Source organism: Echinops telfairi, unplaced genomic scaffold (assembly GCF_000313985.2).
Source record: "Echinops telfairi isolate 266 unplaced genomic scaffold, ASM31398v2 ScPeMD7_7400;HRSCAF=8409, whole genome shotgun sequence".
In the NCBI taxonomy this organism is placed as follows: domain Eukaryota; kingdom Metazoa; phylum Chordata; class Mammalia; order Afrosoricida; family Tenrecidae; genus Echinops; species Echinops telfairi.
This window is the reverse complement of record NW_022111300.1, coordinates 6,906,065-6,922,754: the sequence shown is the minus strand read 5'-3', so window position 1 is coordinate 6,922,754 and position 16,690 is coordinate 6,906,065. Positions and strand designations below refer to the sequence as shown.

Below are 16,690 nucleotides of genomic sequence, written 5' to 3'. Positions count from 1 at the left end.
AAATTATTATTTTGTCATATCTTACCCTGTCCGACATCTCCCTTTACCCACTTTTCTGTTGTCCGTCCCCCAGGGAGGAGGTCACATGTAGATCCTTGTCATCGGTTCCCGCTTTCCAACCCACTCTCCCTCTACCCTCCCAGGATCGCCACTCACACCACTGGTCCTGAAGGGATCATGCGCCCTGGATTCCCTGTGCTTCCAGTTCCTATCTGTACCCGTGTACCTCCTCTGGTCTAGCCAGACTTGCAAGGCAGAATTCGGATCATGATAGTGGGGGTGGGGAGGAAGCATTTAGGAACTAGAGGAAAGTTGCATTTTTCATCATTGCTACGTTGCACCCTGACTGGCTCGTCTCCTCTCCGAGACCCCTCTGCAAGGGGATCTCCAGTGGCATGGCCTTACTCTTAAAGCACTTTTTACAGCACTTGTTACAGAACCTTCTGTGCCTCACAATAACAACCACAGAATAGAGTGGTAACTTGGGCGAGATTCTCAAAGAAAGGCCCTGAGGGCCATGAGGTAAAAACTATTTTAAAAACATTGTTAAAAATGTCATTTGCCTTTTTCACTCTTATCACTCATATTTCACAGTGGAGTTTCCCAGGGGCCAAATGATAGGCTACTCTTTTCACTAATTTTTAAAGGGGATAGTTATTATATGTTGTTCATGTTAATATGCTATAGATTTACTATTAGTTTTTTAAATTGATAAGTATTTTAACATTTTCTTGGTTTTTATTTCTAACAAATATAAACCACATAAAGAAAAATTTGTTGGGATTGTCGACACATTTTTAAGAGTTGAAATGGGTGCTGAGACCAAAATGAGAATTACAGTATATTAAACACTTGATAAAAAAATTCCTTTTTAAATCCATGGTATTTTAAGTAGCATGCCACTTTCCCCTTATTGATGAATAAACTGAGCTCAGAAGAAGTCAAATAGCCAGGGTATGTGATAACAAATCCTGCCTCCATAAACTACAGGCTCAACTTCTGTTATTTCATTTCAAAACAGGCATTTTTAAGGATCTTAGTGCCACTTCTCTTAATCCAGGAGAGTTGCAGATTTTAAATTTCAGCTGGAACACCAACTCTGAAAGACTCCCTGAAGGAATTCTCTGAGGACCAGTTGAAAAGGACCCTAAGTATACACCTGGGCTCAGCAGGAAAGGGAGTTAAGCCTTGGGTGACATTCAGCATACCACAACCCTTCCCTAAAGTTTCCCAAATGTCCCTTAGGGGATTTTGGTGCCCCTGAACTGCCTTTATAGCAAAGAGGCCTTCATGACTCTAAATTATATCCAGAAGAACATAATCTTGGCCCCTGCCCTTTATATAGTTCAAGGGAAAATATGACAAACACATGAACAGGACAGAAAAGTATGCTGAATAAAACCATGAGCCAGAATTTGATGGGACTGCCTTGTTTTTCTGGATCCCCCAAGTTTTCCATCTTGACAGGGTAGTCAAAATAATTCTCTATTGGTGGAACTAGTTGAATTTTCCTCATCTGACAGGGTTTTGACTTACCCATGTTCTAGCTTTCAAAGATTTAATGCACTAAATCATCATAAAATAGGCAAATTTCACCCTCATAGAAAATGTACACATTCCTGAAAAAGCATTAGCAATATTCCGATAAAGACAAAGTGAAGTATCCATGGAACATTCCCTGCCCAGATTTGGTAGAATAAAAGGAAGTCGCTGATGAATTCACATATAAACATAACTAGGTATGAGTTCATGAGAATGGTAATATGAATTACAGAAGTGAGTCTAGCTTTTTTAAATGCCAAATATGGAATTTTGCCCAGGATAGCCCAATCCCTCCAAAGAAGGGTGGAGCTTTTTAATGTGAGCTACTCTTAATATCATATACCCTACTATTTAGGGTCACTGAAATTGTTTAAATTACTCACCTAGACTATCACCCTCCCTGTATTCTGATACTCAAAGAGTCTCCAATGTATGGGATGGTTTAACACTGGGATGAAAGTCAGGGTGGCTAAATCTAACTTCAAGTTGAAAAATGGAGACATAATTTTCAAGAATTAATCATTTCATGAGGTGTGCCTAGAAATCAGACTTGTGACACCCATGTACCTGGCTGAGTGTAAGTTTATGCAACGGCAAGATAATGCTGGTGTTACTGTGAAATTACAGAGCAAATGATATTAAATATTTTGTTATAGCACTACAGACCTGTGATACTGAGGGAGTCTCTAAGAAAGGAGCGGTGCTCAAACGACAGGCAGGATCAAGTACAAAGCACCGTGATGTTTTGGTTGGGTGGACTTTATCAAGAGAAAGAAAGACCGAGGAAGGGGGGTATACCAGCAGCTGTTTTACTGATGGCTTTGGGAATAGAAACTAGACAAGTAAAAAAAACAAAACCCTAATGTCTGCATGGCGTCTCCTCAGCTCTCCGTTTTGTCTTAAAAATGGAAAGGAGATGCAATACACTGAGGGAGACTACACCTTGATTTTTAAAAATTACTTTCTTGTCCAAGATTTTTTTATGAATTACTATATGATTAGCACAGTAATTAGTCTTACAGTAATTATTAAATATGCAGGAGACAGGAAGAAAAATATCCTAAATGATAAAGTTGTCCTTAATTTATCCCCCCAAAACCATTTACAATTAGACATCAGATTGCATTTCAGAATTCATATTCTTCTTTTTAAAAAGTGAAAGAAAGATGAAGCTTTCTGCTCCCATAAATATCTACAGCTTTGGAAATCCAATGGGGGGCAGTTATTTATTTTGGGGGGTTCTTATGAGCCAGATTCTCACTTGATGGCAGTAAGGGGTTTTTTTTGAGAAATAAATTCAAATTCAAATATTTTTCATTAAAATGAGTAATGGAAAATAGTAAGACTATATGTGTCAAAGGCAGAAAATTTAAGAGCCAGGGTGGTGGTGGTGGTGGTGGTGGTGGTGGTGGTGGTGGTGACGACGACGGTGACAATCTCATTAAGTTTAGGCCTTCACAGGTTTCACGGTATTGATAATCTTTGTGTACTGAAGAGTTTGAGAAATAATAACAATTCAATCACAATAAGCACCCAAACTGTAGTTTTCTATAATCTCTCTTTCCACTGCAATCAGTCAAGGTTCCTCGAAGGTTTGCCTAATTCCAGGTCTGAAAGAGGAAATACACAAATTGAGCCTTGAACATCCTGTCCTTTTAGAAAGCAAAGATGCCCTGAGAGATTAATGAGTACTACAGTTGATTCTAGGATACTGTTCTAAGGATAAATGACCATAAAAGTAAATGTTTCCAAAATTGCTATTTCATACCGTATACAATTCATTTCTTAGCAGAGTTTAAAATTATCAGTACGTATGTACAAATCATAGGGACCTTTCTCTAGGAGTGGTGCTGTGCAACAGAACTTTCAGTGAAGATGGAAATGTTATCTTCACTGTCCTAGGTGGTAGCTATTGCCCACATGAAGTAATTGAGCACTTAAAATGTACCTAGTGTGAATGTGGAATGGGATTTTAATTTTTATATAAATAGTCAACGTGGCTAGTGGCTACTGCATTGGACAGTGTAACTCTGGAATACATACATTAAATAGGAGACAGAGATATACGAGGGGGTAACCCCCCAAAAAACAAAACAAAACAAGAAAACAGATAAAGCTCTGCTGATGTGAGGGGGATAGTGCATTTGGAATTCATTCCATCATGTCAGACTGTTTATCAAACTTTCTATTTAGAGGTTCTGAAAAGATTACGTAACAGCGTATGACAAAAAATGCCTGGATTTGTGGCAGACAGGTTCTGCCACCACGACAATACACCTGCTCATGCAGCCATCTCAGTGCTCCAGTTTTTGGCAACAACCAGCATGCCTCTCTCGCCCCATGCACCTTACTCACCTGACCGCACTCTGTACAACTTCTTTTTGTTTCCGACAATGAAGAGGGGCATGAAAGGACAGCTATTTGATGGTGAAGAAAAAAAACGTGGAAGGTGCTGTCAGCCATCCAAACAGATGAGTTTGAAAAATGTTTCCAAGAATTTGGAATCAAATATTTGACAAATGTATGAAGTGTAATGAAGAGTACTTTGAAGGTAATAAGGTTGTTTCATTAAAAATTTTTTTTAATTGTTTTTTTTTGGGTACCCCTCATATATATTCTGAGACCTGCCTATGTTACTAGTGATGTGATCATGAACAAGTCACTGAACTTCTCTCAAGCTCAATGTCCTCAGATGTAAAATAAATATGTAGATGCTTATCTCTTATAATTATAAAAATTAACATCATATCAGAAAATTACCTGTTAGACCATTACTGCTTCCTCTATTACAAACATTCACTGGTGAGAATTATAATACGTGACTGCTAGACAGATAATCCACACAAGGTTCTCATAAGTCCTCAAAGAGTCTATAATGTGAAACTAAAAACAAATAATACTGTATACACTTGTGTATAAGCCGAGGTTTTCAGCACATTTTTAATGGAGTTTTTGTGGGAAAATTAGGTGCCTCAGCTGATATTTGGGTCGGCTTATACTTGAGTATATACGGTATATTCATAGTTCTTGCTCTCTTATGGTTTTTAAACATCTCATTTATCCTTTAAATAGATAATTGGCACTGTTAATTATAGCTATTTGGGTTTAGTATATATCTGATTCTCCCCTTACATTGTGAGTTCTTGGGAGTAAATCTTTTGTTTAAATCTATATTTGAGTTATAAAACATGATTACTTTTAATTTTTGTTTGCATCTTATGCAATTTCCCATTATGAGGACTTGAAGAGAGATTATCTCCTCCCACATTCCGAAGACGCTCAAAGTTCACTGTGCATTCAAAACTGTTCCATTTCATTTTTATTTTTCCTCCTTACTGAAACTTTTGAATATGCAAACAGACTAAAAGGTAACATTTCTGACTCTTTTAATAGTTCTGCACATTTAAATTGCAATGAATCTTTCTTGATAGTATCTGAGTCAAAAGTCTTTTAGGTACTGACATAAAAACTCAGTCCTAGTGACATCATTTGAAAATTTGCCCTTTTTAGCAATATGACAAATATGCAATGTTTTAAATTATTTAAAAATATTACATGCCAAATGATTTCATGATTATTAAGCACTGCCATCGTTAATAGACAAGGACAATGCTCTTTTTCCTTTGCACTGAAGAGTTACATTCTACCATTGGGAATCTTTACTTTCTTCCTTGAAATGCCAGAAATTCTTCAATAAAATAAACACATCTATGTCAAGACTCTGTGGAACAAGTATAATTACCAGAGACAATCCCTGTGTAAGATCAAAGATGCTAAACAATAATAGGCAATGTGTGACCTCTACCATGTCACCAGAGACCGATTTTTCAACAGAGGAAGGTCAATAATCCAGAACAGAAAACATTAAATAACGAGAAATGCTTCCAAAGTGTGGCTCATCACATCCATCAAGCCTGCCATGCTTAGAGTTCAGAGTCTCTATGGCTTCAAAGAACAAACTTATAGGGATTTATCATCACAATCATTAAAATCTGCATCAAACACTAGAAGCTAAAACCAATTTCCCAAATGTAGAATGGAATTTCAAGAGATATTAAAATACTTTCTCCCAAATTTCATCTGATGCTTTAGATAGTACACTGAAAGGACAGAATAATTATAGCTTTGTTTGTTTTTTAGTAACATTCACCTCATATCCCTTATTTCTCTATCCTCATTTAATTTTTCTATGGCGTTATTTGGAAAGTGGGCTATGGACATTAACTAGATAAACATAATTTTCAGTAATGTTGGGTTGTCAAAATCCCAAAGCTGGGATTTGTTCTCCTTTGGGATTTATCTGGATGACTAATGGGAAGTATAACGGTGCAAAAACTGATAAACTCCCACTTTCACAATAATCACAGTAAAATAAAAGTACACTTAAAATAGATATTTAAAAGGCATCCCAAATCAAATAGTGCCTTAGAAGTGTCAAAATTGTATGGCTTCTCTTAGATACTAGTGCCAAAGAGTTGCCTTTTCAAAAGCAAATGCCAGCTAAGCATGTGGCACTGAACAAACGTGTCTGAAGTATGTCGTTTGAGGAACATACATTCTACAGGCAATTTGGAGGGGAATAAATGAGGAAGGCATAGCTTCAAGGAACAAGGTTTGGGGATATTCAAAGCAATGTCGTCTCTCCTATGGATGGGTCACCCCTGATGTCTTCTTCCTTCCACTCTGTCATCTACCCCTGTCTTACCACCTTCTTATCTTACCAACATTGCTAATTGTATCGGTCAGTTTTGCCAAAATTTCAATGCTACTTAAACAGCTGTGGATTTTCTCTAGGTAATTATCAGTTACTACACTTAGGGCTCTAAATTAGTTGTTGACAGATACTTTAACCTTGAGAAAATAGAAAAGTGATCACGGCATGTACATGGTCCTTTAAAATTAGTCATTAGGAGAAAGGGTCTTAAAAATGACACACAGAAGCAAGTTATAAAGATTTCAAATATATAAATCATTAAAAAGTGCTTAATAAAGCCTATGGTACACTCATAATGTTTTCTTTTCCCCCTATATATAGCTGTTATAGTGCATGCTCTATATATGCATGCTTTCTCTATATATGAATGTTTAATAAGTCAAGAGTATTAAAATACTGCCAAAGTCTTCTAACAATCCTCTCTCACTACCTATCAACCAGGTGGCCAACACCTTTCATAGGCATCTATAATCATAGAAATGACATTGGGGTGGTGAACTGTGTAGCAGAGACCTTTACCAGATTGTTTTTCCCTTTCCCATTTCCCTTCAAAGGGAAAATTCATTATATTGCTATTCTTATATTCAGTTCTCGACTCTGTGTGATTTTCTACTGCACAAAACATACATCAAACACATTTAGGGAGAGACAGGAGATTTTATCACAATTCATCAACTGATATCTCCTTCTATTAAACACAAGTAAATTAAAACAAAACGAAAACAAACTTCTGCGCTCTAGAAACATGTCACTTATGAGCCATTTATTTCCTATATACATTTTTAAAAAAATTTCAGAGGTCTCAGGGTGAACAAATTGTGGTGTTTGGTGGGATGGGGAACCTTTGGCAGTAATATTCTGTTTGGGGTTGGGCTTGTAAAATAATTTTAAAATTGATGTAATCCCTGCCATACTTTCTGCCCTGAAGGGAAGGCACCGTGATGTTTCAACAGGGCAGAATTTTTACTGAGAGAGAAGTATTAAAATGACCAGCATTTTGGAAAGCAAAGTACATTTCAAACTCTGTTCTATCAACCTATATTGACATTTATAGTAGTTGCCAACATTTGGTAAGGATTATCATTCCCTTAGACAAAGACAAGCATTCCTTAGATTAATCAGGAGTTTTTGCCATGAGACTCATAAAACCTTTTCACAACACAGATTTTCAAGAGAATCCTTTAAGGTTTTAGGAGGCTGCTCCTTTTACTAAGTAACAAAATACACCCCATGGTGTCTCACTGACCCCACTCAGCTGTCCTTTGACCTCTTCAATTGTTGAAGCCTAACTCCAGGGCCCTCAGAATTTGCCTCCCATATCAAAAAGGCTAATGTTGCTTCCTCCTAGCACCTGGTGAAACAAAATGAAACCATTCTCTCTTCTGTCTCCTCCACTCCTGACTACTTTCCAGATGTTCCAGACTCAAATGATAAGCCAATACTGGGTTTCAGTATCTACGTGGTCACTAAGAGGAACAAACAGGGACCATGCTGAAGTGGCAATGACCCTCTTGTTCTTTTTGGCCTCAAAAGGATACGACAGGTCATAAAAGAGGAAAAGATCTTTGGCCTCCCTCAGAAAGGCCAGGCCATTTAAGCACGTTGTAACTTCCAAAAGGAGAGGGAACCTCTTGAGTTATGCTCCTTCTGATAAATGAGTCACTTAAAACAGGAATCCTAAATTCTCAATTCTAAGCAAGTACTTGGTTTTCTTTGACAGAAGAGATTGAGAGAACTACTTTTTCTTTCTCTACATTATAAGTCATATGAAAAATAGAAAGGAAAAAAATCAGCACCACAAAACAAATTCTGTAAAAGAATGTTATAGCACACATCTCAGGGTAGTGTTATGTGATAACAATTTAGCATCTATCCTGTCACTAGATAGGCTTTGTTTTTTATGCTGATGTCAATAATCTAGAAGACTCCAGTTAGGCAATTCGAAAGATAAAACCACAAGCAACAAAGGAATCAAAATCTGAATTCTTCAGAGACGGTTTTAAGAATAAGAAAGGTAATTGCCAGATACAGGTTTTATGTGTCAGTGAGAGAGACAAGGAGAGTGAGTGCACACTCACGTGTGATGATAGGATGGGGGAGAGAAGAATATAGGGAAGTGAAGGACAGGGAAGGGAATGAATTCATGAAAGATACTGCTTAAGGGTCAAATATACTAGCTTTATTTGAAACCTAAATGAAACTTCCTAAAACAAACTTGATCAAGGAAAAAGTTGGGAGGGAGACATATTGTAATTGTACAATACCTTGGCTTACTTATTAACATTTTTTAATCACATTCATGATTAAGTTGGGTAGTCAACACTTCAGGGAACCTGTTGCCTGGATTTTAACTTGTTGAAATCTTTTTTGCACCTGCAAAAACACAAAGAAATAAACAATATTTAAACACATGGGTTAATTTCAAAAGCATTCTATTTTACAATAATATACATATTTATAATTCTATAACATTTATAGTTAAAAATGAATTGTTCAAAAAAACAAACTGTTCAAATCATACATCAAAAGGGGCAAACAATGATATTCCTACTTTCTTAATACCCCAAAAGAATTACTAATTAAATATATCTATATATAATTTCTGTTGTTTGGAAGAGTCTACCCACTAAATAGATGTTGAGTAAGTCTATTAAGTCTGCAGATGTTATTATATAGTTTATCTTTTTTTAATCTTTAAGAATTAAATTAGTGTAATTTCCTTATTGTAAAAATCTTAGAATTTTATAATCCTGAATAGCATATCAAAATTTATCTTCTCAAAGCAATATAAAAATTTTTAAATATATCAAATATTGAATGAAATTATTTTATATGTTTTGAAATTGATGCTTTAAAATTTTCCGAGAAGAAAAAGAATTGTTCCAAAAGCATTATATTTCTAGAATAAACTAAGTAATTACATAGTTATGTAGAATTGGATGAAAATTACAGAATTTATATTATTATCTTCTCTAAGTCATGGTCAATACAAACTATTGCATAGAAATATAGAAGTATAAAATTTTAAATATTGTTATTGATTTTTATACTGTTAGATGTATTTCCCTTTGCTATTATGTCTAAAACAAAGAAGTGAAAGGTTATTCCTAAGAATGTACTAATTTCAAAATGAATACTTACAATGTTAAAATGTGAAATAATACAAACATGGTTTTGTTTTGTTTTTCAAAGATGGTTTTAAAAAAAATTTTTTTTTTAAATCAATTTATTGGGGCTCATACAATTCATCACAATAAAATTTTAAGGGTTTTTACTTTACTCTTCTTTTGTGCCAGTTTGCAAATGAGGTAAGAGAGAAAGAAAAAAGATGAAAGTTTTAGATTTTGAAATAAAAATATTGATCCTTACCTCTTTTATTGTCAGAAGAATGTGTTTAGGCAAACTTACAAAACCCAGATTTTCAAATTCATCACACACACACACACACACACACACACACACACACACACACCCTTTTCTAAGTCAGGAACTTGCTACCTACAGCACCAAGATTACCCCATATGGTCAACAAGGTCAAACTGCAGTATAGCCAATGAAACTACATGGCTCCACAAGGACCCTAATGATTAAAAAAAAAAAAAAAGTCAGTAATCCAATTCCAATAGCTTCAGAGTCTAAAATTGCTAATTTTTGGCCACGTGCTGCACACTTCACCTGCTAGTAATGACATTTTTGTATTTTCTTCTAATTACACTCAAAGCTGAGACCTTTGGCCCTGGGCACAGACCCCTATTCAGGCTGCACACATTCTCTTAAACGACCTGATCCTTTGTTGTCACTCTTACTCTTTCATCTATTATTTACACCATAGAGAGGGAAGATACTCTACCATTTGTATAGCTTAAAGCTTCTAATCATCTTTATTTCTCTGCCTTTCAACCTATGGTCTTTGCTGTAGGCAAATGCCAAAAAGTTTGACAAAATCATTTTTTCCCACAATGGCATCAACCCTTTGTATTTTTTCTTACTCTCTGGCTAACCTGCTTCCTGTTTCTTGCTTTACATAAAGTAGAGCTTTATATATCAGCTGGGTTTTACAAATTTTGACCTTCACCAACAAAATGAATTTCTAAAACCAGGACAAAACATCCAGATTGTCCTGACAGATCAATAGCAATTATATTTCGTTCATCAAAGAGCCTATTAAATAGAAATTGGAAGTTACTTAAAATAACTTAAAATCTACCCCTAATCAACCTAGGACAGGAGCACAGGCTTTCCAGCATCCCCTGCAAAAGTACCGTAAGGCTCTCAATAAACAGTAAGGATGTTGGTTAAATGGCCAAAACTTTTCACACATTTAGACACTTGCTACAGAAAGAAAGAAAACACAGAAACCTTTAAAAAGATTAGGTTGAAAAAATTTGAATCTTTTAAAACATTTTAAGACCACTACTTCTGCAAATAGCAACAGCCTCATATGAAACAGGCTGTATACAGTTCGATGATGTCCCAACACTTTCTCCAGCCTTCTTGCTTTTTATTTACCCGGTCATATTTAAAAAACCCAAAGTACAGAGATTGTTTACCATGATGCAGATGTCTCCCTCAGTTCACAGAAGCCACCAAAAGATTTTGAGATCCAAGATGTTTATAAAATGACATACACTCCATCTTTGCTCTCTCTTCCTCAGCTTACTCTTGATTTCTAACAGCGTTTTCTTGTTGTCTGTCCCCTCTGCAGACCCCGGAGCCCCTTGTCTTTTCTTATTTTCACCATTTGCTTCAACCAGCAGTTCACTGGAGACCCATCCATCTTGCAATGCCTAAAGTGACAGATGCTCTCAGGAACAACCATACTGCTGAGTGAACAAAAGATAACATCACCTCAAGGAACTCAAGAGAGAAATACAACTGCAACCTTAAGACAGGGGCTAACTTGACAGACATGGGACCATAAACCTCTTCTAAGCGAAAACGAAAACAATTGCCCCACACACAAAAAAATCTGACACAATCAAAGGCAGAAAAGAGTGATTATTTGTGGATTGCCTTTTCACTCTGTAGCTCACTTTCCCCCCTCCCCCAATGCTTTTATATTGGGGCAATTCACTTGACAAGAAGCAAGAGGAGCTCTTGGGGGGCAAAAAACCCTCCAAACCCTAACTCAAGTATTCTTTATTCAGCAATATTCAAAGTGAACGTCACTCCCATGTGTGTTTCAGTAAATCTAAGGCTATGATACAACATTCCTAAGCCTGGCCTTTCTTATTTGCATAAAGCAATATTTCGATTCCGTCAGAAATGCTGATTGAATTGTGCTGAAAATGCTTTTCAAATGAAAAAAAAAGCTGGAAATTTAAAAGCACCATGTGACTCAACACCAACTATATAGCTCATAAAATTATTCACCATTCTTTCATCAGACAACTTCCAACTTGGGTTAGAGACAGTTAACAAGAGGGTTCTGGGAAGGGCTGCAGATCTCCTCTAACAAAGAAAAGGCCATATTAACATCTCTCAGCAACAAACTAATGACAGGGAAGCTGGAGATGCCTCTCACTCTACCTGATGCCATTTAGGACTTTTGTTTTTGTAAAGCATCTAACTTAAAGTCTTCATACAGCAATGGGAAGTAAGTTGGACTTGGAAATTTAGGTATATAATAGTGATGGCTAAATACTGAAGAATATCAAAACAAAAAACAACCAGATCAATTAAGACCATGTGTAATCAATGCCAATTATGGAGATGAGCAACCCATTTTAATAGTAGACATCAAACATCAGAGAAAGATCTCTGTGGTAGCTACATACACTATCATTTTCAAATAGGGTCACTGGCACAACTACTTATGTAAAAAGCCATGTACAGGCATACCTGGTTTAATTGCTTTTAGCTCATTGTGTTTTGCAGATAACTGGTTTTTACAAGTTTTACAAGTTGAAGGCTTTTGTATCCAGCAAATCTACTGGCACCATTTTCCCAACGGTCTGTGTTCACTCTCTCTGTGTCACTTATTAGAATATCTCAAAAAAAAAAAAAAAAAAGAATATCTCACAGTATTCTAAACTTCTCCATAATGCTATTAAGCACATTGATTAGATTACAATATGATATAAATGCAACTTTTATATGCACTGGGAAGTCAAAAATTTTTGTGACTCAATTTATTGTGTTATTTGTTTTATTGCAGTGATCTAGAACCGAACACACAGTATCTCAGTGGTATGCTTGAACTGAAGAGAATTTCCATCAAAGATATTTCTTGAAAAATAAAAATATTTTCATTAAAAATGTTTTTTGCATAAAATAACCTTCATGTTAAGTTACTACTTTTAGTTGGACACCTCTCATATTAATTAAAAAAATATAAATTCTAAGAGATATTTTAGTTCCTGTGTTTGAATGATTTGTTGGATAAAACAAAAATTTTCAACTTAGTCAATCCTAAACATCTCAATGTAGCCTTAATTTCTTCAAGCACATTACAAATAATGTAGTACAAATATTACACAATCCTGGACTCTTCTGTTTAAGACTGACAAAATAGAATGCATGCAAAAAAGTAAATGAAGATTTACAATTACATGTAATTCATTAAATTGAAAATATATATAATTTTAGAATGCTTATCAATATAGCAAGAACTTGTTCTACCATGGAATTGATCTTTAACTAGAAAACTGTCACACACTGACCCTAAGCAACACCACCCCCCCAAAATTTTACCCAGAAGTACATTGTTGAAAACTCCCGAATTCTCTAATATACCCATCGAAAGACGTGACCTTGAAATGCCAGTTCCATTGCAGAAGCTCAGAAAAAGATCCAATTAAATGACCTACTTTTAAACACAATGGGATCGATATGCAAGCAAGGAAAAGGACACCCTTGTGGAAAGTCCTCACTGCCTGATTGATCAAAAACAAAAAAAACCCACACCACTTTTTTTTTTAAAGGACCCCTTCCAGATCACAGTCAGTGCCAGAAATCCACACAGGGGAAAAAATCCATCAAAATGAAACTCTAAAAGGGTTTACTCTTCACCATTCTATTTGCACTTCAAAACCCTGTAAGTCCTTCAGTTAAACCCCAGGGCTGAACTATTTCAATAATAAGAGAGGTGACCCACAGTGATTTATCTCCCATTTGGCCCCTGGATGGAGCTGTAATGTCTACCAAGCTTCCCTTCTCTGATTTGAATCCTCCCCCAAGTCTCAACCTTCATTTGTGCAGCCTTGGATCTGCAATGCCTTATAAACAACTCACATGCCCCTTCCAATCAGATGCCAGAACAATTTGTAACTCCAGATTTGCGTACATTTTCTTGGCAATGATTTCACAAAATGGAATGCTACCGAATAATCAGAGCATTGAAAATACCAAGCTAAATCTCAGGTTCTCTTTGTTATGAACTGGGAGGAAAAGAAGCTTCCTTAACCCTTCTCTCTCTTCTCACATGTTAAATTGTTACTGGAATTGTTTATAACTTTATATATATACATATATATGTATATACACACACACACACACACACACACACACACACACACACACACACACACCTTCGTATCTCTTAGGTTTGGGGCCTTACAACCAACCCAGCAATATTATAAATGTAATTCCCTACATTGAAAAATAGCTTAACAAATAAAAAAGTGAAGATTTCATAGATCACAGACTCCTGGGTCAAAAAGACCTTAAAAATACATAACAGACCACTGTGACACAACAGTTTCATTCATTCTACCCTTGTTATCAAATGTGTGCTCTAACTGGCTCTGGTTGGCTGTCTCTTTCTCTCTGTCTCACACACTTACTTTTATTTAAATAAAAATACAGATTCTACATGTCATCAAATGTGAAACAGTGAAATTATTCCTTTAAATTGGAGGCTAGGCTATTTGGTCATTAGGCATAACATTCAAAGGCATTAATAAACAGGCATAAATCTATTTTAAAGTTGTGTTCAGATGCTTCCTACAGCAGAAAGGGAATGAAAAGTATATCTACCCTTTCCCATGTAAATAGTTTTATTTTCATTTACGAGAGGTTTGTTTTTCTAAATGATTCTGATTAATTCAATCTGAATGCCACACTAACAATTTGCACCAAGAGATCCCACTATTCCACTGGCAAGTATAAATGTCTTTCATTTAAATCTAAGTTTAATGAAGACATAAAAATAAGAAAAATAAATAGACAGATATTTTAAAATACAAGAAATATAAATTTTGTCAACTAAAAGGAGGTGTTATTTTTTTGTTTTTAGAGATGTTTACCAATACACCTACTTCTCACTTATCAACTATCATGTTATCTGACATTTCACATTTACAAAAATGATTTTAAAACTCTACTAGCTTACTGTTTTTCACATTAACAATGTCCATCTGTCAGTTACAAATGCTGAGGTGAGTGTAGCACTAGCTATTATGATGAAGGTTAAATGTTAACTTGGCAGGCCCTTAATTATCTGTGGTTAGGCAGGTAGATCATAATGTAATTTGGCAGGTATCGAATAATGTGATCATCCATCCTCCATTTTGTGACCTATGTGGTCATCCTTTAATTTTTCTTAATGCTAGTTTTCACATAATGAGTCATCTTTGGAAGCTAACTATGTAGATAATCAAAGAATAGATATAAAATAATATTAAAAATAATTTATTTCATCAAAAATGTACAACTTCTTTAAAGCTCGTTAGTAATTTTTTATTTTCAAAGACTCAAATACCATAAATACTAGAACCAATGTCCCAGCAAACAGCTACAGTGAATTGATCAACACATCTCAGACTTCTATTTGGGATAGCATCAAAATTCTAAGTGGATTCATAAACCAAAACAGGTACCTGAGAAGTATGGGAAATGGATTTTTATATTACTGAAACACACTTTGGCATTAATTTAAAAAATGAAGAAAGTGATTTACTTAATCTACTTCAAAATCAAACCAAACCTATTGCCATTAAGATGATCCCAATTCACGGTGCCCCTATTGGACAGGGTAGGACTGTCCCATAGAGTTTCCAAGGCTATAAATCCTTACAGAAATAACTGCTAAATTTTTCTCTTGCAAAGTACCTGGTAGATTTGAACCTTTTAGGTAGCAGCCAATGCTTTAACCTTTTATGTGATGTTCCAAAAAAAAAAAAAAAAAGGCTTTCCTCAGAGAATTCACAAGAGTAATTGATCTACCACAGAGGAAATATTCAATCTCCATTAAATATTTATTCAGTGCAATAGGTTGCTAGAAGCTATTTAGACCTCTGGGAAGAAATAGTTCCTGTCTATAGGAATCATGTCTTGGGAGGATTGGAGAGATGAGAGGTGGTTCCTGATGTCATGGCACTATATTTCAAAATGACAATGCTAAAAGCTAGAGATGTGCTACACAAACGTCTTCAAAAAGTTCACGGGAAAAAGGGAAATGAAAGGTAATACAATTTTCCCATAGATTTGTTTTAATCCCTCTTGTAAAAAACTATTTTGAAATCTTATACCAAAGAAAGTGATACTTATGGATGACTAACTTGGGTATTCAATCTGATGTCCTATTAATGTAGCACTATAAAACTTGCGTGTTCAAGATCTATAGTTCCCAACTCTGTCACCCTAGACAGCTGCCATCAAGCTGACAGCTTCAGATGACCCCATGTGTGCATGCAGAACTTTTCTCCAGAGGGCTTTCAAGGTTGGGAGCATATCGGAGCCTGTGATCTGGGGTTCCTAAGAGTGGGTTTGAACCTCTTTAGTAGTTGAACATCTAAATATTGTGTCATCCACAGACTCCTCCCCATAGAGCAAATATTCTTTGGAATAATCTAATAATTTAAAATTAGGACGGCTAAGGAATGAAAAGCTCTTTGGTGACAGCGCACAAGAAGTAATACCTGTAGACTTTAACAGATAATAACTGAGGCATTTTAAAACAACCAGAAAGATGAATTATTTATTTAATGATACTAAAATAATGACTCATAATTTAGAATGTAACAGTTAAAAACAAGTTATATTAAAAATACAAATAAATTCCAGAGAGAATATAAAATTAAATGTAACATTTCTGTGGGCTGCTAAACACTGTGCTAGCAATTCAACCCACTAGTCAGTCCAAGGGCAAAAGATGAGGGTGTCTGCTACTGTGAAGTGTCACAGGCTCAGAAACCCTATGTAGGGTCATTATGAGGAAGGGTCTACTCAACGTGGACAGGTTGTTTGTTTTGGGTAGTTCTATTTGTTGCATATATTATAAATATAGTGAAAATAACTTTCTAAACCTAGAAAACACAAAGGAAAAGACTGACAAATTGGACAAGTAAATATATGAAACTTCTATATACTGAATAAAGAAGATAAGCCAATTAGCTAAAAAAAAGTTCCAGTTAATAGTTTATATCTATTATGTGTACAATAAAGGAAGATATTTATACCTTTAATCTCAGTAAGCGAAGGAGCAAAGAACAA

The 16,690-nt window shown here is 35.5% G+C and overlaps 1 protein-coding gene across 5 annotated transcripts in view; it reads right to left on the bottom strand.

Annotated features, from left to right (window-relative positions):
- GREB1L (GREB1 like retinoic acid receptor coactivator) overlaps positions 1–16,690 on the bottom strand; it is a 343,344-nt gene that overhangs the window by 191,033 nt on the left and 135,621 nt on the right. For all 5 annotated transcript variants that reach the window (XM_045296084.1, XM_045296083.1, XM_045296086.1 and 2 more), the window contains exon 3: positions 8,521–8,629. The gene's annotated coding sequence lies outside the window, so the exon portion shown is untranslated. The remainder of the gene's footprint in view (positions 1–8,520; positions 8,630–16,690) is intronic.